Source organism: Solea solea, chromosome 6, assembly GCF_958295425.1.
Source record: "Solea solea chromosome 6, fSolSol10.1, whole genome shotgun sequence".
NCBI classification, from domain to species: Eukaryota; Metazoa; Chordata; class Actinopteri; order Pleuronectiformes; family Soleidae; genus Solea; species Solea solea.
The window spans coordinates 23,653,460-23,680,313 of record NC_081139.1 but is presented as its reverse complement, the minus strand read 5'-3'; the positions used below and the strand labels follow the sequence as shown (position 1 = coordinate 23,680,313).

The 26,854-nt window shown below is 41.8% G+C and overlaps 1 protein-coding gene across 2 annotated transcripts in view; it reads left to right on the top strand.

Moving 5' to 3' along the window:
- Positions 1 to 26,854, top strand: part of cdh4 (cadherin 4, type 1, R-cadherin (retinal)) — a 246,755-nt gene that overhangs the window by 19,910 nt on the left and 199,991 nt on the right. The gene's annotated exons all lie outside the window — the stretch shown is intronic.

Here is a 26,854-nt window from a genome sequence, read left to right as displayed (position 1 = left end):
ACAGCCTGGGAGCCAGACACTTTCCCTCATTACTTGGTTGTCATCAAGGACGCCGTAAAAAACTGGTTTTAGCCATTTAACAAAAGTCTCACCTACTAAAATCTATTATCTACAATATCTTAAGAATATGTCTGTCTTCTCATCTCATCATTAGACAACCTTTTCCAGCTGGAATCTGAAGTTTGCACTGTGTTAACACTTTGTTAAGTGACTAAAACTGGTTCCCTGTATCTCTGGCTGCAGCCAGTGTCTGGGTCAGTGGACCACATAAAAACATGAACTGTCACTTAAGCACAGGTGTTTGGATTAAAATGGTTTTGTTAAATACATGTGTCACACAAAGAAACACCTTCACTATTTTGAGAAGTGTATTTCTGCTATCGACCGGTTGTTGTTTTTTTTTTATGTTTTTTTTCCAGGGCCTTTTATTTATTTAGGACATGTTATAATATAGGGGAAAACTGCTGTGTGCCGTCAGTGCTCCACCTGTTGACCACCTCACTGCCCTTTTGTTTCGGGACAGAGAGGGTTTTGCATGCCACATTAAGCCACTTGGTGAACCACAACTCAGAAGTAATGCAAGGGAAAGCCAGTCGTTGCACTCCTGTATCACAGCACATTTCTCTTTCTAATTAGCTTCTCAAGCTAATCCAGTGCCAAACATGGAAAAGAATCACTAACTTTGTCTTGTTAATAGGCACTAACGGAGACTGATAGCAGCGGAAAATTGTGCCCTGCAAGTACTTGAAGTTGTTGTTTTTATAATGTCAGAATCATCTGCCACCCTCCAGTCATTCAAGGTCTGAATACGCAGAAGCTGCAGCAGTTTGTCTGAACATTTTCACTGGGATACAAAAAGCAAAAAAAGACACATGCACATACACACACACGCATGCACATCATGACAGGATCATTTTATCCGCTGGTGTAATTCTATCAAGCAAAGACATCATCAGGAATGGGCCACACATGGATCACTAGCCTTAAGCGTTTCTCCTCTCCTCGCCTCTCCTATCCTCTCTGTTCTCTCTTCCCTCATTTCTGTTTTGACTTGCTGCCTTTTAAAAAGAATAGAAGACTTTTAGATCCAATTTGCAGTCCTGACTGCGCCCTCGTCGCCATCTCTCTCAGCCTCGGTGTATTCACCAGCCTGAAGCTCAGTGTGAACTTCTCTTCACACCCCGGAGATTGTATCTGTCGTTCTTGGGAGAAATGGAGCAAACAGTAGATAAGATGTTGACAGTGGATGTCCTTTTGCCGTATTCTATAAAGCATATGATACTTGGTGTGCATATATAGTGTCTTTGCGTGTGGATAATGTGTGCTTGAGCCCCCCCCCCCCCCCCCTCCTTTTTCAATAATTTTACCACACACCACCACAAGTCAGAAGCGCGGCCCTTGCAGGCTGCATTCTAAATACTCTCAAGGCTTGAGGCAAAGCAACATGAATTTCAATGAATTATTAAACAGGATTATTTATTTACTTCCTCCGCACCCTGAACCACCTAACTGGCAAATCTACATAGCGTTTCTTTGAAACCTGTGGCACATTTGTATGCATAATTTACTCACAGCTGAATATTTTCTCAAGGATTTGAGTTTAGTCTATTCTCTGTTCACCTTTGGGATTCACCCCAATGGACTTTGCAGTGCTGTTGTTCTAATGGACATTGATTGTACATTGCACTGCACTTATCTTCATGAAGAGATTGAATTTGAAGTGACAATAGGAACATTTTATTTTGTGGCCATTGTATGGGCGCACTGCATTGTTGGTTAGTTTCAAATTAATGGCGTTGTCTGAATCAAGTGGTCTGGTGTGTGTATGTGTGTGTGTGTGTGTGTGTGTGTGTGTGTGTGTGTCAGACTTTGTTGGCTGTGGGAGAAAGGGATGAAAAAGCGAGTCGAGGACTGGAGTCCTGCCAGTCTGTGACACTCCGACGCACTGCAGATGTGACAAACCTCTATCCATTCACATGGTGCTCTTCATGGTGGAATGCTGTGTTGGTCAGAATTAGTCTGCTGCTGCCACATGTTGATGATGTGTACTGCAATTCTGTCACTGTTTGCACAGATGGATATCGTGCCATCCTAAAGGCATGATTAAATATCAATGGAAGCCTCGTGTGCCAGCAACCTTGATTTTATGATGGAGTTTTTAATGGGGAAAAAAAATCTACAATCTCATGGTAAACATCATTATGTATTTATAAAAAAAACCCTCCTTTGCATTATTAAGTGCAGAGCTCACATCAAACATGGCACCTCAATAAAAAGCTAACAGCCCATGTGTAACTGCAGCGCAAAGTGCGCGGCCTGCGTAAATTGCACGCAAATGAAATGTAAATCAAGGTAAATGAGATGACAATTCTTAAACAACCAGTACAGAGTAACATAGCAGAGATGGAAGACCATATACAAAGTACAATGGGTGCTGAAGAACGTGCTTGCACATATGCAGACTTACATTTTTAAATATTCCTGCAACAATCTTCTTTTTAACTAGCTGAACAGCATGATGTATTTCATTTATTGACATACTGTATAGCATGTGTATTGAATGGAAATGCAAAATGTATGTAGGTTAAATTTAAACACAGCAAGGCGTATTTCAGCCTTTTAAACTTTTTTGATTCTTATGGCAACTTAAAAAGTCAAATGTGCTGCCAAAATATATGCAAAATGCTCAGAGGAAGAAAAAAAAAAGAAGACAAAAGTCAAGTGAATATCACTTTATTTTTGATTGGAAACCAGAAAAGTTGCAGATGGAGCAAAGAAAATATGCCCTCCTCCACAGATAACAACTTTAATATGGCTGCAGCTGTACAGCAGCACATGACACCATGACACATTATTTTTAATGTTTGCAATTAAATTATGATTATTCATTCTGGAAAAAGTGCATCCACATGCAGTTGTTCTACTCTGTAAGGCTGTTTTTAACCTTGACAATATAAGTTCTTGGTTCAAAATAGATGTGGCTAATTCATCACATCATGGGCCACACGGCAGGGTAGTGGCTAGCACTGTTGCCTCACAGCAAGAAGGTCACCAGTTTGAATCCTGGTTCAACTGAAGGCCAAAAACATGCAGAGGTCAATTGGACCCTCTAAATGAATCATAGGTCTGAGTGTTAATGGTTATTTGTCTCTGTGTGTTGGTCCTTCGAAGGACTGGCAGTCTGTCAAGGCTGTGCCCCGCCATTCGTCCTATGTCGACTGGGATGGGCTCCAGTTCCCCTGCGACGTCCATGTGGAAGATAAAGTGGTAGAAGATGAGTGATTGAGTCAGTGAGAAAACATCATTATGAGAAGGTGGATTCAGTTTGACCAACGGTTTTAGAACTGTCCTTTGTCGGTGCAAAAATAACTTTAATCTCATCCCGTTCAGGTCGACAGGGTGCATGGCATCTTCTTTCTCGTGTACAGTAGGAAACAGAGTGAAACCATAGTTCGCTGTGTGAGGTCTGCGCTGTATCTGATGGCACTGAGCGTGTGGGCTGCGGTCTGGCGAGGGGGGCCCTCACCTCAGAGCTACAGTACCTGCTCCTCAGTGTCTCTATACAGGGCTGGGGGGGAGGTTAAGTGTTGACAGAGTGTGTATTAAGGCTTCCTTGTGTTGCTTTTACATTGTCATGTGTCGTCTCCTAAATGCAGTTGAAACAAATCCAATAGAGCGGCACTGAGGGCTGCAGTGCTTAAGGTTACGCGGCCAACCTAATCAGCGGCTGAGCAGTGTTATTTAGGCTGGCACAACGCTGATGCATGCTGACTTAATGGAATATAAAGCATGCGTGAGGGAAGTTGCATTAAATATCTCCCAGGGCTCCTCCCTTTCATCACATGGCCGTGCACTGCAGCATCCACAGCACGGTCTAAACAGAGGGGAGCAACACTGCTGACATGCTGTCGAGTAGGAACAGGGTGAAGAGCTGAGCTGGGCTAACGCTGCCAGACACTAGCGCTGTGCAGGCTGCTCACTGTACGTCCGCCTGTCTTCCACTGTCTGCACCTGTCTTTCTCTATACATTTCCCTGCATTTTCTCTCTCTCGCTCTCTCTTCTATAATGTCATTTTTCATCCAGCTCTGTTCTTTGACGTTTACTGCCACCCCCCTCATTATTCACGCCTCTCTCCGAATGCTCTTTGGTGTGGTCTCTTGTCTAGCTTGTGCTGAACCTGTCTGTAATGCATGTGCCCATTATATTTGTTTTGCCAAATCAAGGGCACAATAGTGAGCTCTGACAGGCCTCTCCATCACGCTCGACCCAGCGATTGATCTTGCTTGGGCGTCACTAGACTGACGACTTCCAGCACAGTGCGCACGCACAGTCTGTGTGTGTGTGTGAATTTGTCTCACGCGGCTCAAAATACTCGTCTTAACAGTAGTTTACATCAAGGTTGAAATAATAATGAAAAGTTAAATGAACAGCATTTCTGTTTTGTCTATTCTGACTGATTAAGACAAAGCACTTTGAGCCATGTTTTCTCTGCTTAAGATGCGAACAATCACAGTAAAAGCCCTTTTATTCGCACTCATTTAGATTATGCTGCATCAGACCCATTTGCATGGATGCTGTGGCCCCTTGGCAAGATTCCACCTCTGACATCCAACTCAATCATTTATTCTGGACACTGCCAGTGTCCCTGTCCAGCACAGAGATGGCACATGGGCCGGAGGTGGCGGCCTGCTCCTCAGATGGCCCCATTACATTTATATAAATCAGCACAGTTTTAAATATTGTGATACGAGACAGTACCTGACGATAGGAAATTATGCGTGAATCAACTATTTTCTTCGAAGTTGCAAAGGTCCGCAGAATACAAAGTGCAATAGGAGGTAGAGCTTTTGTGCTTACTCCGTGCCACAAACGCGTTATTGATGACAATGTTTCTTTCTCGGTTCAAGTGTAGTTTGAGAATAAAACTTTTTTTTCTGTCCCATTTCAGCCCTTGTACCTATTACTTTGTTTTGCACTTTCTTGAGTAGGCGTATGTTCTGATTCTTCTTGAGGTAGAGGGGTAGGGAAAGGTGTCAGGGTTAACCCTCCTCTCAAATGTAGACTTTTAAGGGCAGGTGCCAGTAAAAATAACCAGACAAAATACAAACTTTGACCCTAAAACGATACAAGGAAAAGGCCTCAAATGATTGACATGCAGTAAACTGTGCAAGCCTGTTAACTGGAGAGAACTTGCAGTTGTCAGAAGCGGACAATATTGATTCATCAAGCTGTTTCAGTGTCATCACGGAATTACACGTGTGCATTGGGATCCAAACTGCACCTCAGTCTACTTCCATTTACACAGAGGACTCCAACCGATAACAAGTGATAACAGTGAGATCTCAGAAGGGACGGCTGACAAAGAAAGCGTCTGCTTGTTTGACAGATTACTGTGACGTGCCGGGGCTACAGTGACGGTCAGCGGTATATTGATGAGCATACGCATAGGTGACTCTCGTGACACATTAGAGGTTGATGAGGAGGAGGCACAGATGGGACGACGTTAGAGTCAGACTGTCACACCAAGAAAGAGAAGAGCATCAGTGAATGCTTATCATGAGGAACAACTGAGATATCTCCCTCCCTGCTCTCTTCCTGGATTTATCTCCTTATTTCTCATAGTTTCCCCTCCTTGCTCTGCCGTGCTTCATTCTGCTCTATTTTGTACTATTCGCTGATGTCCTTTGACCCTTTAGTCCCACTGGCCTCTTTCCTGCATAAACACATTCCATTATCAGTTAACTTACTTCATTCAGCTAATTTACAGGCAGCTTGTAAAAGGTTGACCGGGTTGAATTTAAATTTTACTCTTTCCAAAGGTTTTTTCTTTTCACAATTATATTCAAATGTCCTCCGAAGGCTCTCATTACGGTGTGAATTCCTCCTGGTTTCTTATTGTCTCTCGCTGCAACGACATCAAACGTGGGATCTGACATCTGAAGTACCTTTGCATCCATTCATTTTCTGCCGCTCTATCCTCAACATGAGGGTTGGTGAGGTGGGGGCCAGTTCATCGCAGGGCTCTCACATTCTCACAGAAAGACATCAGAGGGATCTGAACTGATGACCTGCGAGTGCCCCCATCCATTTCTTGGACTTTGCACACGAGGTCTGTTGGTATCCACTGCATCACCAGAAAGGGTTCATTTAGGACCAGTACTAGGAGCGAAATGCCAATTCCTTTCAAGGTGAAAGCCCACGATAACTGAAAAAATAAATCATTACCCTTTTAATTGGATCAGAGTTGTACTGGTTATTTGCTGGAACAACAGAATCTCTTCTAATCAACGTGGGTATGTCGGCAAGAGAGGGGGGTAAAGGAGTGGGGTAGAGAGAGAGAGAGAGAGAAGGGATGAGTGAGTGAGGTAATGAAATTCCCTTGTGGCTTGTCCATCCCTGAGCTTGGCACATGAATGAAGGAGCAGAACTGGCCTGTCACTCTGGAATTGGAGCGCACACACACAACAATAGCTCCTTCCCTGAAGAGGAGCGTGGTGAAGGAAGGCCTCAATTTGCTTCTCCTCTCCCACAGAGCTTGGCATTCAGTAGAGCATCCCTTATTCAGAGAAAGCATCCGCGACGAAATAAAACTAGTGCCATCTGCTCCATCTCCCCTTGCTTCCTGCCACAAAGCAGATGATTATCAACTGGAGCCTGCTCGGCTTCAGCAGAGCACTGGAGCATCTCAGCTAGCAGCCCAAATCGCAACTACTTGAATTTGGAAACTTTTGACATGTTGCAGACTTCCTGTTTTGCATGTGGATTCTCTGTAGCATCATTGTTCTCCATTGACATTTTAATGCTATACAGTATTTTTTTTTTTTTCCAAATACCATACATAATTGCACGTTATGTAACGCCGTGAATGAACACTTCTGTATTTTGCCGTGGCTGCATTGCGTCAAGAAATGGACACACGCTCATAGCCTCTAGATAGCCCTAAACAATACAGCAGACAGAGACCACAGGGTTCCATCAATGCCCTCCTGTGCTTGTCTTGATGGAAACTGTGTATCTCAGCAGGCCTCCGTGTCACATGTAGTGCACAACCACAAGTGGTTCATACTAACACACCACCCGTGGTGACACATACAAGCTAAATATGTCTTCTGAGAGATTTTCTAAGAAAGGCAATGTCTTTAACATAAATCTGTTCTTGTTCTTTGTTATTCCTATCTTCAAGAGTTCCAAAAGCAAACAATTGACACGGTTGATCCATGCTAACAAGGTAGTCATAGACTTGTATACTGTTGCATGTCGCTCACTGCCATAGAGCTACATTGCTCTCAGTATCAATTATTGAGCTGCAGTATAATGCACCAGATGACTTGTTCTGTTATTACCATGAAATAGTGCTGTGTGGCATTCTGTTTAATCTGTATTAATGTGATTACCCTGTGCAGACCCATATTCACTGTTCTTATCAGGTCTGTGTTTGTTGAGATGCTGTGTCACAGCTTACTCTATCGCCTGAGCAGAAAATGAACAGAACTGTTTATTTGTACCACCACTAGGAGTGTAGTGTGAGGCTTGTCATTAAAAAAACCCAAACCGGAATAAAAAGTTCAAATTGGATGATACCAATATTTAATGGGATAAAATAGTTTTGCTAAAAAGTTGAAGAAACCAGTTGATTATGTTTTTAAAACTCTTCATGGCCAGAAAACGACAAGCACTTGTTAAACAGAAGAACATTTCATTAATATGAGGCAAAACATTCATAGCAATGGTGTGTTTGTGTGTTTTCACCATGCATAAATATTTGAAACATTTTTGTCTTGATATGGATATGTTTGCTCACACATAGTGTAGTCCTGTTGTTGTATCTTGCCTTTTTGTATCACAAATAATTGCATTATTTACTCCTGAAATACAAAAAACCCCAGTGCCCACTTGTCTTATATCTTCACTTGGAATGAATGGGCTTAGTGCTGAGTGCCACGGACACGCTTGGAAAGAATTAAGAGATGGATGGGTGCACTGTTGGTTCTGCACCTTTTAATTGATGAAAAGAACAACAAAAAATGTGAATATCGCCGACCTGATTCTTTAATCAAAGTACTCAGTCTTTTTTAGTAAACCTAAATCCGCAGTCTTGTTGTAGTCATTGGAAATCAGATTGTTGGTGCATAAAAATGGATTCCTTTAGGTACATTCATAGATTGGCTCCGTCTTTCTGGCTTGTTCTTTTGGATGTGAGAGCACAAAGAATTGGAGAGATTCAGTGGTGCGAACATCAAATGCAGCGTCACCCTCTGTGGCATTCAATATGAAAGCGTTGTGTTTTATGCAGATTCTCTTTGCTTGTCACCCTCACACTGTTTAAGACAAGTGTATGTACTGCATGGCATTGTACATGCAATGTCCACCCTATCACAAAATGGATTGTCAATAGAAGAGGCTCCCTCCTCTTCGCCTTAATCCGATTTGTATGCCTTTATAAAAGGCTTTAAGTCTGGCGCTTGGCTTGGCTAGTCTTTTTTTCTTTACCAGAGCGATCAGAGATGACATGAGGACATTCAGAGAAAGTAGAGCATAGATGGAATACTTCAGATGAAGACATGGAGAGACAGAATGTTTCACAGTGAGGCAGCCTCACCGAGTGTTAGAGACAAACCAGCATAAAGACAGGAAAGCACACAGCCACTGCATAAACTACACACTGTCTCTCCAGTGCTGCGGTTTTTCTCCCAGACTGAGGAGCTTAAAGCTGAATAGCTTAAGCAATAATTTAGCTACCATTCATAGGGAAAATGGAGCACATGCCAAACAGACAAGAGCACACACATTGGAAGCACACAAGTGTACACAAACAGGAAAACAGGAGATGGGGAAAGATTGCAGACAAATTATATGAGAGGATTTCACAGGGAATCAATTATGAGTGCTTTCACCATGTCAGGTGGGATCATGCTATGAGGTGAGCTGAAAGGATGTGAGGTTAAGGGGATTACACCCTGCAGCGAGGAGCAGGAAGAACAAGACTTCCACAAAAGGAGAGGGATGACCAAGCCCCCCCCGAGGAAGACTTTTAAGACAGGTTAGGCTTTGTGGAGAGAAAGCTGTTGACCGTAAACAACTTGCGGGTTTATTTTTTAGAGGCTGTTTCACCAAACAGCAACACCTTAAAACCTTATGTTGCACAGCTGTGCCTCTTTTTGATAACAGCAGATGAAAGAGCCCAGGCTGAGTCCAGCAAGTTTCCAGCTGTCAGCGTTCGTGTTATTAGTGGAACTTGAGAGAGGGGATAGAGAGGAGAGTCGGCGTCGCTCCAAGCAACGGAGAAGCCCTGCGCTAGACGTGCTCGCTGGCGATGACGCGCCTTAGAACTTGATACATTCGTGTGTTCATGTGCGCGGGCGCCCACGCGCATGCTGCGGAGACTGCATATGTGTGTGCGGACACAGTGGGAAGGCATTGCTATTTGCACGGAGTTCACATTCATTAACAGTTCATACTAGAGAGCATAATTAAAAGCTTGCTGTGTTTGTAATTACCCTGTAACACCTGTTCCCCCTACTGCATGTCTCCTCTGGCCACAGTGTAACACTCACTATCACTCTCTCTCTCATAGGTTTGGAGGCACAATTTATTCATTTAAAGTCTGAGTTGAGATTTGTCTCATTAAATCAGAGGAGTCATTAAACTGGAACAGAACAGGAATAAGTGGGAATTGTGGGGTAACCCAGAAGCAATAGAACTGCAAATCTAAATCAGCTAAAACCATAAAACCAAACCCATTACTGCTCACCATAGCAGGCAGCTTACTGGAGACAATAACATAAGAACTTGAACTGGTTTTATTAGGTAACGAAAATGCATGATAAAGTGGTACCTGGTGTTGTCTTTTGCTGTTGTAGCTCATGTGCTTCAAAGTCCAATGTCTTGTGTGTTCAGATGCTGCTTGGTCGTAAATAACAAGTGGTTATTTAAGTTACGGTTGCCTTTCACGCCATTCTTCTCTTACCTATGGCATCGACAAGGTATTTTCCCTTAAGATAACTGGATATTTTCTCCTTTTCTGACCATTGTCTAAAAAACCCAGAGATTGGAACATTAATAATCAAAGTCACTTAAATCAAGTATTATCCCTATTCTAGTGATTGCTTTGAACTTCAACAGGTTGTATTGATTATGTTTACATGCCTAAATGAGCTGACTTGTGATTGGCTGATCAGAAAAGGGGTACCTCATAGAGAGGCCAGTGAGTGTTATATGAATGTATTCTGCAAACACAGGACCACTGGCTGCCATTTGAAATACTTTTCATCTCTGAAGTGTCCAGCTATGTGTGTGTGTTTCTGTCTCTTTCAGTGTGTGTGTGTGTAATTTATACAAATATGTGTTAGGGCGTGAGAAAACTGTTCACTTTAGGGTTCCTTGTCATGCAAAGTGACACCTTATCGTGGTGTTTTTGAAGAACTCAGGCGTCAATCCTATGGAGATGACTTGGGACTTTGGGACTGGTCTTTTGAATCAGCAAACCCTCCAGGAAAAGGACATAAAGAAAAGATAGTAAGAGTAGTCGAGGGGAACTCGTTACTGTGTCTTTGCTTGCACTTGTTTGAGACATCCACATACTAGTGCAGTGGCCTTTGTGAATCTGTACACAAAAGAAAAAAAATGCAGTTTTCACTTGCCAAAAATTGACTACAGCTCCTACCTTGTGGCAAAAAACATTGTTCCACCTCAAAATGACTTGATTCCATTGCATTTGACAGATTATATCCCAACAGTCAAGGGCAGGTAAAAGCACTTCTTTCCCTTCCTCTGACGGATAGCAGACTCTGCTCAAAACCTTTGAAGGTTAAAGGTGAATGAGTAATGACCAGGCGGCACAATTAAAAAATGATAAAGGCTCCCATCTGATGCTTTCAAAGCAAAGAAGGTCGATGTCACGGGTTCAATTTAGATGGCAGTGGGAATTCCTTTCGGCTGTCTGGACTGATAATGACCATTTTGTCCATTTTTTTTCTTTCCTTTGTCAGACATTAGCTCAGAAAGTGTCTCTTCAAGGTAAAAATGTCTCCTTTTGGTGTAAAATAAGCCGACGACACATCGGTTCCTCCGCCTCACACAGGAATACTAACACTTCTTCACATCTTTAAATAAATAAAATGTCATGCCGCTGTGCTGATAGCGTGGATGATGACGTATGCCTCCACAGCCACAGTCGGGTGCTGTGTTGCAGAAATGGGGAAGTGAGCTTGTCTGACACTCCCAGCCCTGTGAGTGTTTGCTCATTTTGAATGCCGGTATTACACGGCGCTGGTTTGAGTATAAGCGATTATACTAAAACTCAGGAAAGGGGACCATGGGGGAGCAGGAGGTGACAAGCAGTGGTATCCAGTACAGCCTTGTTGTTTGCCACAGCAGAAAACAAATCAAGAACATGGATTTTTATTTTTTTTTCCTCAATTGTTTTCGTCTTTCAGTACAAACAGAGATTTGTCGACGACCTAACAACATAAGCAAGTGTGGATGCAAGCAGCTCTCACATAGAGCCGACTGTGTTTTTCCACTTTATCTTTATTGAGGTAGACATTGCCCAAAACACCACCTGATGAGGTGTCTTGCATTTCAGGTCAGTGTTTTGTTACAGCCTTAGCAGTTCTTGTTTACCTCGCTGACAGCAAATGAGATAAACCAGGGACAAAACAGCACTCGAGGCATGGTGTGCGAACAAGGTCGGCAATTAAATTTGTCTGAACAGATTCAGTGCTCTCCATATTAGCACATAGCTCTGGGAGACAGTGCCACAGTCATTGTGTGTGTGTGTGTGTGTGTGTTTGGTGTCGGGGGTGTCAAGTTTATACAAGGGATGAAAGGAAAATTATTAAAAAAAAAAAAAAGAAAAAAAGCAAACAAGTGTGACCCCACTTTGAACCTGGGCTGCAGTTCCCTTTCAGGCTGAGATAATAAAGTGCAGAGTGGTGCCCAAAGAGGCTAGAAAAGACTGACCGTGAATAGGCAGGGAGGGGGTTAAGGCAGGATCGGCACACAAAGCTCAGCATTATTGTAGTTCCCTCCCTCCTGTGGGACACTTGGCTGAATGTGCCAGTGCAGGAGCACAACTCAGTCAAGGCAACAGTGCTCAGCTATTCATTTATCTGAATAACAAGTGGAACGGACCAGAAAACGGCGCAGAATTAGCGCAGGTGAGGAAACGCTGTACATACACAGCAGTGCCACTGCTGGGGGTCATCAGTATAACCAGTACTGCTGGTCACACTCTCAGACTAGTTGTGGAATTATTAAGAGTCGTAAAGCTGTAATCCTGTTGGGGGCTCCCTGGGATTTAATGTAAGAGCTTTCCTCAGCACTCATCCCTCCACTATAGATCCTGTTGATGTTGCAAATTGTTTTAGCTTCTTGGCTTGGCTACTGATTCCTTGGCCTTCTTTACTCCCTGCATTAAGCTGGCAGCAGTACAGGAGGAGCTGTCCTTCTTATAACACTTTTCCATTATACAGTTCTAGCACCACTCAGCTTCACTTGACTCCACTGTCTTTGTGTTTTTTTGCTTTTCCATCAGGGGTAGTATGTGTTACCTGCTGCTTTTTGCGGTACCCGCTCTGTTCTGGGTCCAAGTGAGAGAAAAGACTTGAAAAACCCAAAAACTTGCATCTATCTCCAACATCTAACAAGGACATTTCTAAAATCTCAATATTTAAGAGAGTTCAGTTCAGTGACAGTGTCAGATGGAGTCTGTGCTCCGGTCATGCAGGAAGTACTGAACGATTATGTAAACAAATCTTTATAATTAACTGATTTTAATGATTCAGTACACTGAAAAGAACTAGAAAAGAACTACAATAAAACAATGTTAAGGCAGTTTTGTGCACCCGGCTCACATTGAGGAGATACAGAAGTAATAGAAAGCGATATACCTGATACCAAACCGAGTCGAGTCGAGTAGAACTGAATAGTGCTAAGCGCCATTAGTGCTTCTTCATACCTTGCTTTTGCACTGTGCATTTCTACTTCATTTCGACTTCACATAACATGCATTGTACTCCCTCCTGCTCTCAGCCTCATTGAAAGATCAGATTCTGCTGATTTACAGCATTTCTTTGATACTCCAAAAATTCTTTAAGTAGCGATTATCTCCAGGCCACATGCAGCTACAAATCCAGGTAAGGGACTCCTCAATGATTCCAGTTTACTGACATCAAAGGTACATTTTTATCAGTCACTGTACAGTTGCCTCTGGCCACATGTTTAAGCAACACCATATCACTTAGAAAGTTCCATCAGTTACTCGAGGACCCCATAATATCTCCTGCTGTATCTGCAGTGCTCAGCCAGGATGCTGTCACTGCCAGGAGGCTGTACTTTTGCACAGCATCCTATTGCAGTGCCCTGTCTGCTCCCTACGGCCTGGACGCCTGTTAGTACACCGACGGGGAACAGGCGCTTTAGCCCACCTAAGAACAGGTGATCCTTCACAGATGGAAGAGGCTGCACCCAAGGGAGTTCACGCTCTATCGTTTGCATCTTTTGCTCATAAATCTTTTATAAAGGATGTCAGTTTTGCTTACACAGAGGGGAGGCAAATGCCCCTCAGGACCAGAATGAAATACTGGTACAAAAGGCTTCTGCAAGCTTTACTCGGTCTGTGTGTTTGCTTGCTTGTGAGGGAGAGAGCAACTTTGCTGTTTTGTGACGCTTTGTGAAACTATATTCTTAATTAAGGCTGCACAGTGTATTGAAAATGAGTTGTCATTGCAGTATCAACACGTGCAGCACAAAGGATTCATACAGATCGCAAGGACTGTGTGAGCTGTGACAAATGTAGATAGTTCCTCATGCTAGTTATGTTTGGCCAATAAATAACCATCACTGTAGTTCAGAGGTTCTCAAACTTTTTATACCAAGTACCACGTGAGGAAAATATTATATTAACGTTAAAGTACAGTGGTGTAAATAGGCCGATCAAAGTCAGCTACAGACTTGACAGATATACATAATTTGCTCTCTCATCATCCTCCTCTTCCTCACAAATACTTCAGTCACTGCTACAGCGAAATTAGATTATGATGGAGTTAGACAAAAGGTAATTATTATTATCTAATGCATTATTATTATTATTGTTATTATTTGTTTCATTTTGTATGCACTCCACTCCAAATTTCTCACAGCTCCACACCGATCACATCCACTGGTATACACAGTGGAACCGTACACGTATACCACAGTTTGAGAACCGTGGGTGTGGATAATTGTTTTTATTCCAACAATCCCCGACAGCAAGGGATGTTTTCTTTTTTCATTAGAACCCTGTCGTGGGAATGGAAATCATTCTAATTATTCAGTGTTTACATGGGCTCCTCACTCTCTGCGTCTGTGTAAGCAGCAAACACAAAGCAGAGCGACATGAACACAGTATATCATGTAATGTCAAATCGTCACCACAATATTCAACAAAGCTATCGCACATTGCATGTTTCCCCCCCCCATATTTTGCAGCCCCAGTTTTGATTCCGGTGCACTGCACCGTACCCTTTTATCATGTGTTACAGCATATTCACCATTCTAATGGTGCTGACCATTCACATGCAAATGAGTCGCCGCTGCTTGGAATGTATCCAAAGCCCCCCCCTGTCCCCGCCCCCCTCCCCATTGCATTACACTGGATTCCTGAATCTCTTAGTTTGAATATGCATTCTAACCCAAGTATTATGCTTTGCTGGAGTAATCTTCTGCCGCACAAAAGCAGCACTGTGTGCACACATGATTCATTCTCGGTGACATATTTAGATACGCATGAATTTAGGTGAAGACAAACAAGATGACAAAGGAGATTCCACTTAAGATGCTTAGTGTGTAAAAACTCAAAATCCAGCCGGTGTCCGTCTCTCACGCTCCGTCTTTGTGTGTCTCTCTCTCTCTCTCTCCATTCTTTAAATGAAATAATGGCTCGTCAACTGTTTTATTGTGGCTCTAACTGCTTATGACATAAACACTGTTTGCCTTGATCATCTGTCTCTGGCAAACGGCATTTTCCGAGGCACAGCAGCAACATTTAACACATTGAATGTGAAAGCAGGACTGTCGGGGAGTTTGTTAATTCTGTCATCTCGACACGAGCGCTTGGCCCTCATAACCTTTGCAGTTGTTTGGATTTGTCACTGACGTCAAACACATCATAAATATCTTAACCCTGGTGAGTCCAACCCTGCATGTGAACGAGGCCAGTAGAGAATAATACAAACCCATGTAGACAGTCATACTGTATACCTAGTGAAGCCCGGCATACAAATAAGGGAGTTAGAATTTGAATATAAACATGTATGAGCTGGACTGCTCTGGTTTGTAAATGTCAATGTGCATTTACGCATGAGGAGAGCCGGCAGTTTCCCGTGATAATTTCCACCACCCTGAAGTCATTGTTGCCATGTAATTATATTTGTGCAACTCACCTGTTTGCTGGGGGAGTGATACTGGCTCTGTAAATTGAATTATGTCGTTTATTTCGGCACTAATGAGTGATTTAATGATAGAAGTGTGCCGCTCTAATGCCAACCTGCGGCCATAAGCAAACGCCGTCCCACTCCTCGGCCGACTTGCCAGCCAAATGAACGCCATTACTGCTCGTGTACTGCATGAGTGGAGATGATGAACAGGAATTAATCACACTGTCTTTTCCTCCAGACTTTTGTGTGTGTGTGTGTGTGTGTGTGTGTCTCTTCCGTTCCTTGACATTCACGTCTCCATCTCCCGGTCTGGATCTCTATTAGTTAGCCATTCAGTCTCCGTCCGTAATGTTCCTCCCCAGCTTTTGCTCTGTCATCGCTAATCTGTTCATCTATCTGTCCATCCATCAAAATGATCTATTTTTGCCGTGTAATAATGTTTTTCCAAATCGCCGGGCATGGAGCAAGGAGGTGAAAATACACAGGCTCTATTAGTGACGGACGTTACTTAGTTTACCAGGATATTACAAGCCGGAGGCCGCGCGTGGCGTGCAGATAAACTGCCACCAGATGAAGAGAAATGCAATATTTTATTATCATATTTCTCTCAAGCTTCTAATGTGATTTTGCTCTCATCATGCTCCTGTGAACATGTATTGTATTTCTGCTGTAATGATGAGGGAACATGGAAGTGTTTTGCTGGGGAACACACAAGCAACTAAAGTATTTTCTGACAGTCCAGCCCTGAAACAACAGAAGCCTTTTTGTTTCTGTTGTATTGTAAGGCGAGAGAGTAAATGACTATTGATTGGTCAGCCACAGGGTTGGGGTTCATGGCCCTGCTACTTGCCTGTCTGGCTGAGTGGCTATTATTAGCATGGCTCAGTATGGCCCAGGTAAGTGGCTGTCTATGACAAATGCTGTTTGCCAGCCCCGGTCCATTATCTCTGGGGAGCAGGATGACCGCTGGGCCTCACTGCTAATGTGCAAGGAGATGCTTATCAGTTCAAATTAAGAGGAGGCCCTCCCGGACACCAGGGGATGTAATTGTTTTTGACAAGCCACAGCCCCGCAGCCATGAACCTGCCAGTGAGGAAATGAATGAAACTCTTCATATAGGCATAGGCAGAGAGTCGGGAGACCGGTGAGGTGGCCCCTCTCCTCACATTCCGGTGTGTGCGATTTAAGTTTGTCAGTTTTATCTGGGAGACAATCAAAAGTACAATAGACGAGTTTCTTTTCCAACCGGTTTATATCAAGACAAAAATATTCCATTGTGCTTTTTCTGACATTTGCAATTAAAATTTGAGTTGTAATATCCTTTTTTAATCTTGCTTCAGTGCAACATTTACCTCGTCATGGATCTAAAATTAGACGCCATCAAAATATTGACTTCCATACTGCAGCCTTTTACGATCTGCTAATTGTATTGTTCCTCAGTATTTTTATCACAGGTTTATATGGGTTTATTTTTGAGAAGGTTACACTGTAAAGACAAACGTAAGGTTTGAATTCACTTTATGGGAGAACTGTGAGCCAGTGTGCAACGTTGAAAATTTGACCAGATCCTCAATTATTGAATTATCCCTCATAATGGGGCGTCTCTCCTGCCAGGCTGCTGACAGCGTTGTCAACTGGTGTTAACTCAGCATAACTAGTAGTGACTGCTCATTTTTTTCAGATCGACTTATCGGTTAATAAAGTCAAAGTCCATTATGGTCAATATGTATAGTAAAGTGCACACCTTTCTGTCCTGCAGAAGTTACCGAGACAGTTTAGCAACAAATGATAGAGTTAAGCAGAGGCTGTGCACGGGGGGGGGGGGGGGGGGGGTGCAGCAGTAATCTTGTATTATCTTTTCATTGTATGTCATTTTGAATCCCTCAGGGCTACTAAAAGACAATGGAAATATTTTCCATAAATATCAGCCATTTTAAGTTTCCCGTTAATGACGACTGAGTGGGAGTAAAGGAGCTGGTTTATATTTTAGCATGAATGAATTGCTCGCTATAACCTGAAACATTTTGCTACTTTCAGGGTTCCCACGGGTCCTTGAAATCCTTGAAAGTTTGACATGAGTCATAAAAAGTGCTTGATTTTTTTGCAAGAATGAAGTTGAGTTGATACTTAGGTAGACGTCTCCCTTGTTTGTTATGATATCATCTACTGTCTCATGTGCCCTGCATTGATTGATGAACGTAGACGAGACCGACGTAATTACTAGCGGTGTTATGGGCACTGTACACTGTGCAAATTAATCTAATTTTACTAATTATATCCTGTTCACAGTCAGTGATTATCCGAGCTCAGCAGCTATCTTAGCAGCGACAGAGACTTGTGAAGTCCAACATGAGTTTGACAGTGAACGATATAAAAACCTTATCGCCACTGTTGTAGCTCGTCACACTGAAGGAGGGGGTATTGGATAGGGTGGACAGGGGAGGGAAAAAAAAGAATAAAAGATGAAACTTTGTCACTCATTAAGTCAGTCATGGATTAACCCCAGGGTTAGGGTTAGGGTTAGGGTTAAACCACAAAGAAAGACCATAACTCTGTCGTTACACTGTCCTGGTATCTGGAAACTTTGTCAAAAAAGCAAACCAACCAGGATCAGCCAATTAAAAAAAAAAAAAAAAGGTGTCTTTGGTTTTTCTCTACTTTCTACTTTACTGAAGCAACTTTAATTGGCTGTATTTTCCACTGCTACGGAGATGCATGACTTAACAATCCATGAGAAACAATATGGAAAATTGGCATACCTTTAATTCTTCTGACATGTTTATGTATTAGACAGATGCAGTGAGGCGAATAAATTGCCAGGACTGTTTCTGTGAGAGAGAGAGAGGTTTTACTGCTGCTGTTTTTCTACTATTACACTACAGTGATGACAAATGTGTGAAACGGGAATAATCATCTGTGTGAGGTCGCACGATTTACAGTTAATACTTTGAAGGATTTGCAATTTTCTAAGATATAGAATGAATATGTTACACAAGAGTTTTATATAACTTGTTTGCTTTTTTTTATTCACGGACTACATCCACATTTCTCTGTGCATTTTAATCTGGATGGGCAGAAATGGAGACCTTTGGAAACACATATACCCTTATTAACTTTTTTTGGCTGAAACTCCACATTAAAAAACTAAAAAATAAATCATCATGTTTTTAATCTCAGCAGAAATCATTGTCCATAATTTCATCATTGTTGTTTCTAGCACTTTCTAAAAGTTAACTGCAGAGGAGAGAATTAGCTTCCCACCCACAGCACTCAGGTAGTCGTGTGGGTGTTCTGATCTGAAATGCTGCATATTTTTTTTCATCTGTAAATGCAGTTTTCATATAATAACCTAGTAGTATTAATATAGTCTTTGTGTTGTTGCGTAAGTGTTGCTACATCTGTCCATCTGCAGTGTCTATTTGAGATATTTTGCCCCTGAAGTCAAGTTTAACCTTTTGTAATCTTGAAGTTGTGTATTGTGACATGTCTTGCTGCATCGGCAGCCAGATAGTAAGTGGTAAAAAGTGTCTTTACACTTCTAAACTGAGACAATGTCATCTGTCATATAGCCAAGAAATAGTGTCACCCCTGTGTCGGGTTGAAAGAGGGACAGCACACGAAAGAAACTGCAGCCGGAGAAATTCTAGGAGCTTGGCGGGTTCTTCTCTGCGATGCATTTGACGAGCACAGACACAAATACACGCATTTCTCATCATTATTCCCATTTCGCCCTCAATCTGGACAATGAAAGTGGTACGGAGAATCTGCCTGATGAGCACGAGTACCTCTGACAGCAGGTCCCTCGGGGAGATGTGTTTACTAATCACTGTTTTTTACTGACTATTGAACACCCCATTTGCCAGTATTTATAACGCAGAGCGGCTGAGCAATAGTTACAGCTGGCGCTCGCGGAGATGGGACAAGAAAGGCATGTGTCTCGGAAGATTGCACATAAGCATTGTTTCAGGTGTTTCTGTGGGATTATAATGTGCATGAACAGCGGGGGGGGGGGGGCTCACAATGGAGGAGAGTGACAGGAAACACAATCGACAGATGAGGTGATGCAGCTAGTGCAATATTACAACTCCAACGTGCAACACAGCACAGTGATGTAGTCATTATCACCCTCAGAGGTGGTTTGTAGCTTAATGTCACAGCGTTGACTGTGGATTTAAATGTTACAGTCAGTGCTCATTAGACTCTGTTTCCTTTACCCCAATTGCAAGAAAACGCGACTCCGGTTTTGCTTCTCCCCGGAAATGTTAGCCTGAGCTGCTTTTGCATTTGAACCATATGGTTGGTTCCTGGTGCAAGCTGTTCCGCTCCACATTAATATAAAAGTTGGGTACCTAGAGACATCATTAAGGCTGAGGAGGGCTGTTTTAGATTTGGAAAGGCTCTAAATTGAACACACTTGTTGATTTTCATGCCTTGGTGCTGTGACAGGAGGCTGATTTCCTGCTCATCCGTTTGATTCTCGTGAATGTGATGCCTCAGTGGAGATCGTTTCCTTCATTGTCTACCACTTTATCCACATAAGGAAGGTGGAGGTTGCTGGAGCCGGTCTCCGCTGACATAGGGCAAGAGGCGTAGGAACACCCCGGACTGTCCCTCGCAGTGCCACCGTACAGAGATTAGAGTGTTGTGCAACCTTGCAAACCTGTGCAAGTTTCTGGACTGTGGGAGGAAACCAGAGAACCCGGAGAAAATCCACACACACACAGGGAACATGCAAACTCCCTGCAGACTGGCTTTACCTCAAGTATATTTATGCTAAATACAGTTATCAACTTTTATTTTTCCTGAGTTTCTACATAATGTTATGAGCAGAAAGATGTGGGTGTCTGAAAGGCTTATGAAGTGGTCACCTCATGAATACCTGAATGTGAAGGACTGCACTGGTGATGTAATCATAAGAAGTCTTTTCCTCAGTCACCTACATTAAAATAATAATAATAATAATAACATGAATAACAGTAATTTATATAGGCAAGTATTTTGCTTTTAAAAACTGTTGAAGTGATGACACTGAATTAAATGCATGCTGACCGGCCATGTGGGCGTCACAAGGGTAACATTCGGGTCCCAAGCTGGTTTGTCTGTGGTTCCCATGGTGGCCTCACCCATGTTTGCCCTTTAGTTAGTACTAAGGTGTTTCGATTAGCGCGAGAAAGATGCAAAACACACTGGGCTTTTTGATTTGGACTTTCTGAAGCCGTTCTATGAAGCACGGCGGGAGCTTGAGGGAGACAAGTATCCAACACTTAATCGTGTGTGTCTCTGGTGGGAGAAAACTGAAACGCCACTGTCTCCTCAGCAGGCTGTCGTGCATAAACTGACTTATTTTATAACTTCCAAGTGGCCCATGTAAATGTGGAAATGACTCATTCTTGAAAAAAGACATTTGAATAATGGTTTGGGCTTTTAAAAAGCTGTCAATCAAAATGTGCTTGTCGGGCTGGGACCTGGTCGGGCCTAACTTTTAAGGCCCGATTACAGCTCTACATAACCCTTATGGGGCCCACATGGACATGTTGGCTTGGTGATAACATAACATGCTCCCAAATGCCAAATCTTAACACTGACACTGACAGACACACACACACACACACACGCGGAGCATTACTAAAAGTCAGTCTCAACGCTGAGATCTGAAAGCAATTTAATATCTGTCATGTCCCCATTAAAATCCGAGCATTAATTACACCTTATAAAAAGCCTGTCATGTTTCATAATCCCACAAGCAGCAACAATTCAACCTCAATCAGCACTCGGATCTAGCATTGAATTAGTGCTCTGTCAATCTCTAATTGAATGCTTTTCCAGACGAGGCACTGTGCTGCCAATGTAAACATGTTTACAGTTTCCTCTGTCTCCATCGTATCTGTGACCTTGCAGGGTTTTTTTTATCCTGGCAGCTCAGGCTGAAGGAGTTAGTTTGGTTGCTGGTGTGCCAGAGGACAAGTGCTCTGTGCTGCACCCGGTTGAGATGCAGATCACGTTAGCCTGCTGTTGGCTGGCTGGCTGCTGAGAGGTGAACTGGTACTCACACATCTGACCCGGTTGCCTCTCGTTCACGTCATCTGTTTGTTCTGCTTCTGTCTACACGCAGCCGTTTGTTTTCTGTGTCTTTTGTCGTTAACGGTCACATATTCACATCAAATCACATTCACACATTGAAAGAGACATTTAGGTAGTTTACTCCCCATAATCACCTCCACCATGGGGATTATGTTTTCATCGGCGTGGCTTGTTTGTACTTCTGTTGGCAACTTCCTGTTTTTACAGCTCAGTCTGAATGTTTTGTGATGGTTAGGGAATCAGCCAAGTATGTTCCCGGTACATTTTGGTAATAATCTACTTATTGATGACGACACAAAAAAAAATTATAAAAAAGAAGTGTAAAAGAATCACATCTGTTTCATCTCAACAGATCAGGAGGAATTTAGTTTGACGTGAAGTTATTTACAGATCCAATGGATGAAAATGTAAAAACCTCAGGTGCAGGGATATTAAACTGAGGTTTAAACAAAGTGTCTACGCCTTGGCGGATGTCTGCGCTCTCTGAGTGCTCTTGTCTAGAAGCACTGGACTGCTGTGGTCAGTGAAGTGCACACCAGCAGAAACATCTGATGCCCCCACTTAGGCCTGGTTCATTACTGCTGTGAATCCTTCGCTCTGTTGTCTGTCGCATGATGCATCTGGTTCCCAGCTGACATAGGCAGCGAAAAAAGATCGTTTTTGTAATGATATTGACCAGAAATATGGCATGAAATCGACACTTTTCATGGTAGTTTTAGTTTCAAGGCTGAATACATGGAAAACATGAATATTATACATTTAAAAACTGTTTCAGTGGAGAAAGTGGAGGCTACAACTACAGGAAACCTACGTAGTTTATAATATCGGGTGAAAGGCAGATTATCACATGACGTTTTAAACCTTTTCTGTCAGAGATAAATCAGGAACTAAAGTCATAGACGTAATTGGTAGTGAGACGTAGCAGCGTCGGCACGTGCCTCACATCCAACGCCAACATGGCTGATGACATAGTTTTGACCTGTCAGTAGGGTTGCTGATGGACACACAATATTGTAGGTTGTAGTTTAAGTGGCTGTCAGCTTGATGTCTGCGGAGGAGGAGGAGGAGGAGGAGGAGGAGGAGGAGGAGGAAGGAGGAAGGAGGAGGAGGAGGAAATCAGCACATCTGGTCTGACAGGAATCAACATGTTTTGTGTGACTGTTGTGATTGACTTTTCTTTCAGTGTCGGGTGGGTTTGATCACTGGTGATGTAACTGCAGACAGTTTGAAACATGATTCATCACAAAACATTAAACATTTACATATTACTGTAGATTTATTGCAATGCAACCTTGTGTCTTAATTAGTGTGTAGTTTTAGAAAATACAGCCGTTTATAAGGAGGCAAAGGATTATTTACTTGATTGATAATTCAAATTGTTCTGGATTAGTAATTGTTTCATCCATAAAATGCAAATAATGGTGAAAACTCTTGATTCTTACTTCCTAAACCTCCAAATGATTTTCAGTTTAGTGTCATAGAGGAGCAAAGACACCAGGACATAAATCATATTTATGAAGCTGAAATTAGAGAAATTGTTTTCATTTTATAATAATAAAAAAAAGCCATTCAATCGATTAATTGATTAATAATGGATTAGTTAATCATTTTAGCCCTGCTCCTTTTGTAATATGTGGCTAAAATATGACATTAACTGTTATCAGTTTTGCCATCATTAGATTATTAACTGCATTTGGTAAATGATTGATCCAAAATAATAGTGTAAAAGAAGTGATTTTATCAAGTAAAGCACAACTTGTGTCATAGTGCCATGATTAAAGATGAAAAACCTTGTCATGTTCTGCTTTCCAATGGAAAACAAAGATCAGTTTGGAGAAGGTTTTAAAGTCGTAATAATAAAACGATGTGGGCTCTGACAGCCGACCAAGACAAAATACAATTCAAATGAAAATAAAATATCATAAAAAAGCCAAAGCAAAAGAAAATATTGAAAGTTAAAAAGCAATGAAAAAGAATAATATTGAGAGATGTCTCAGCCTTCATGAAGGGTAACCAGGGAGAACCTTCAGATCAGCGGGGGAGAAAAAAATCTGTGTTAACTGTGGTTCAGAAAAGCTTTTATTTTGCCAAATGTTCACATTGTTTGCTGAATAAACCAAAAAATCTAATTCTGTTGAGTCAGACTTTGTCCGAGCGATGCATAAGAATAAAATAATTATTGGAACACATTCCACTCTGCTTTACCATTTAATGGAGTAAACAAGACAATGATCAGTGTATTTAAGCCAAAATTGAAAAGGACTTAAATGGTTCAAGTATATTATCAAGTGGATAAGCACTGCAGTTGTTTACTGTATAATTTCATACACATCAACGATAAAAGGTTCTTGTTACAGCGAGAAACAACTCCCATTGTTTTTTTTCTCCTCTGTGGTAATTCTGCACTTCTGTAGCTGCTAGAGGGCAACGATTGGAAGAGGGTTAGTTAATTCTCCGAATCTGGAGAGGTGGAAGAAGGAGCTGGAGATGTCTCTCAGGGAGGGCAAAGGGAAGCTAATGTTCTTTTTCACAAGGACTTTTCTGACCCTCACAATGGACTGGCAACCTATCCAGGGTGTACCCTGCCTTTCGTCCTATATCAGGTGGGATTGGCTCCAGCTCCCTCATGACGCTCATGTGCAGATTTAAACGGTAGGCAGTGAGTAAATGGAATCTTTCAAGTTTTATTTGGAATTGATGGTTGGATTTCTGTATCCACACAGCCCTGAAAAATCAGATCTGAGTCACATCAACGAAAAACTATTCGTGCGTCAGTCTCGTTACGTGAACGTAGTCCTGACCTAAATGCGACCTGGTTGTTATGGCATTAGTCGCGGTTGTTCCAGAGCCTGCATGTACCTACAACAGGTTCAGTAAATACAAGTGGGCGAAAAAGGGAAAAGATCCAAGAGACAGATCAGTAGCAAGGAGACATTTACTTCAAGTGATTGATGACAAATGAGATGCCACACTGTTGGCAGGAGGATCGGCTACATCAGAGGCTGCTTGTGTTTTCAAGTGAGACACCGTGCTGCACACTGCTGCTTTGGTTTTCACTAGACTAACCTGGATGTCACTGAATGTTGCATCAAATGCAAACTTCCCCGCATTTCTCCTCCAAGTCGTTTTCAGTGAGTGTGAAATGTAGACTCTCTGTGATTCAGATAGAACGTCATTCAAACACACACACACACACACACACACACACACACACACACTTCACCTTGGATGCTGTACTGGAGAATATATACAGTATTTGAATTTGAACATGGAGATGTTCAAGTGGATTCAAGAGTATTTTATGAGCCTCAGTGAACTATTAAAGTGCTGAACCCTTTACTGTCGCAGACTGAAATCTTTAATGTGTGAAGAATTACCCCGACCACAGGAACACTTTGACGGTAGAACTGTGACGAGAGCTTCACCTCTGCTGAAGATAATCTCACCCCCAACATCGCGGGACTGTTGCATGTGCAGCCTGTTGAGTTCTTATCACAATTATCACTATAACATGCAAACTAGAGAGAAAGCACTCAGAGAGTGCAAACCTCCGTCGAAGGCGTTGAGATTCCCACAGTGGCAACACATTCCAATACCTTGCAAGATTAAATTAGATGGGTTGAGGGAGATCTCTTTTTTTGGGTCGCCAAATACATTTGCAGATTTAGTTTTTCTAGCTTTTTACTTGGGGGCGGTAACGTGCATAAAATGAAGTTGTGATTCACTGAACAAGAATATTCCTCTCAGAAAACATTAGATTTTGTCATTTTTCATTTAAAGATAAGTTGATCTTGCGTTAAATAATCACATATATACATATATACATAATGCATTTAAATATTCAAGTAATATGTAATTTCTTATTAAATGTGGGAGGACTGTGAGGAAACCAGAAAATATATATACGAGCATATACTGTAATAAGATAAGATAATGTCTTATTATCCCACAGTGGGGTCGTATTCTATTGTTACAGCAGCAAAGACAGTCAGATTATAGTTAACAAATAATAAACTTGCATTTTCACAACTATGAATGCATAATAGAACATACATATTTACAGTTGAATTGATGAAGAAAATACTCTATAGACATTACATAACCAAAACCTATACAGCATTAACTTACATACTAACACAACATCTACAGCGTGTTTCTAAATTACTCAGGATTATCAAAAGTTAGTGAATGTCTGCATGAATGAATGCCTCTGAATGTCTCTTACACCGCTGCTGGCTTGCTTTTCAGATTCATATCTGTCAATCTGTCCATACGCTGCAGTTTATTGCAACCTCTTCTATCATTGTCTTTATTGCGATACTTACTACACATTAAATTGCAATTGATTACAAAACGATATCATTATAATTGAATTACCCCCTGGCTGAGCCAATCAAGCATCCATCAGTGAGTCTGTGTTGTCTCAGACTTGGGCTGAAAACTTACCCATCATCCCCTGCTTTCACAGCACAGTGAGCGTGTTCATGTCCATCTTATGACAGCGTGACTCATCTCTTGTAATAGTAATTACAGTAAAAGACAGTTTTTTTTGTTTTTTAAATAATGATCACATCAATTTATTCAATTGTTTTTTGGGGACTGGGAGTGGTGGCTTGTTTCCTGCCTGCTTGTGCAACATGATCAGTTATAGAAAAGTGGTATCAGTGAAGAAGAATGTTGGCCCACAGCGGCTCAGAATAAGTGTGCCTGAGCTTTGGTCGCTGGTGACAGTTTAATTTAAGGTTCAGTGAAGATAATTGTGAAGTGAAAACAACCATCTGCAGGATTAATTGACTCTCGTGTAAATGTGAAAAGGGGAAAAAAAAGTTCTCAATAGAAATTAAGTCGAATATTAGTGAGTCTGGGTTGACATTTAAGGCGAGATGAGTGATCCCGATCACACTTCTAATGAGTGCCTTCTGTTTCACTGGGGTTTCACTGTTGCACTGTCAAGGTACACTTGTGAAGTTCCCTCTGAGATGTTTTCAACACATTTAATTGCACTTGCAATTAAAACTGAAGCCAACATTATTTAAACATTTTAAGTTTAATTTCTCCATCACTTTTTGCGACCCATTTATATATTTATAGTATATCAGAGGGCTACATCAGAGGCAGCTTGTGTTTTCAAGTGAGACACCGTGCTATATATATGTATGTATATATATATGTATATATATATATATATATACATATACATATGTGTGTGTATATATATATATACATGACAGGCTTGAGATAGATTCATTTATTGTATTGGCAATTAATCAATTGACATTTTCTACTAATAAGCATCGGCTGACAATTTGTTTTTCATGAAACACATTTTTGTTGTGAAAAATGTGATAAATCCTGG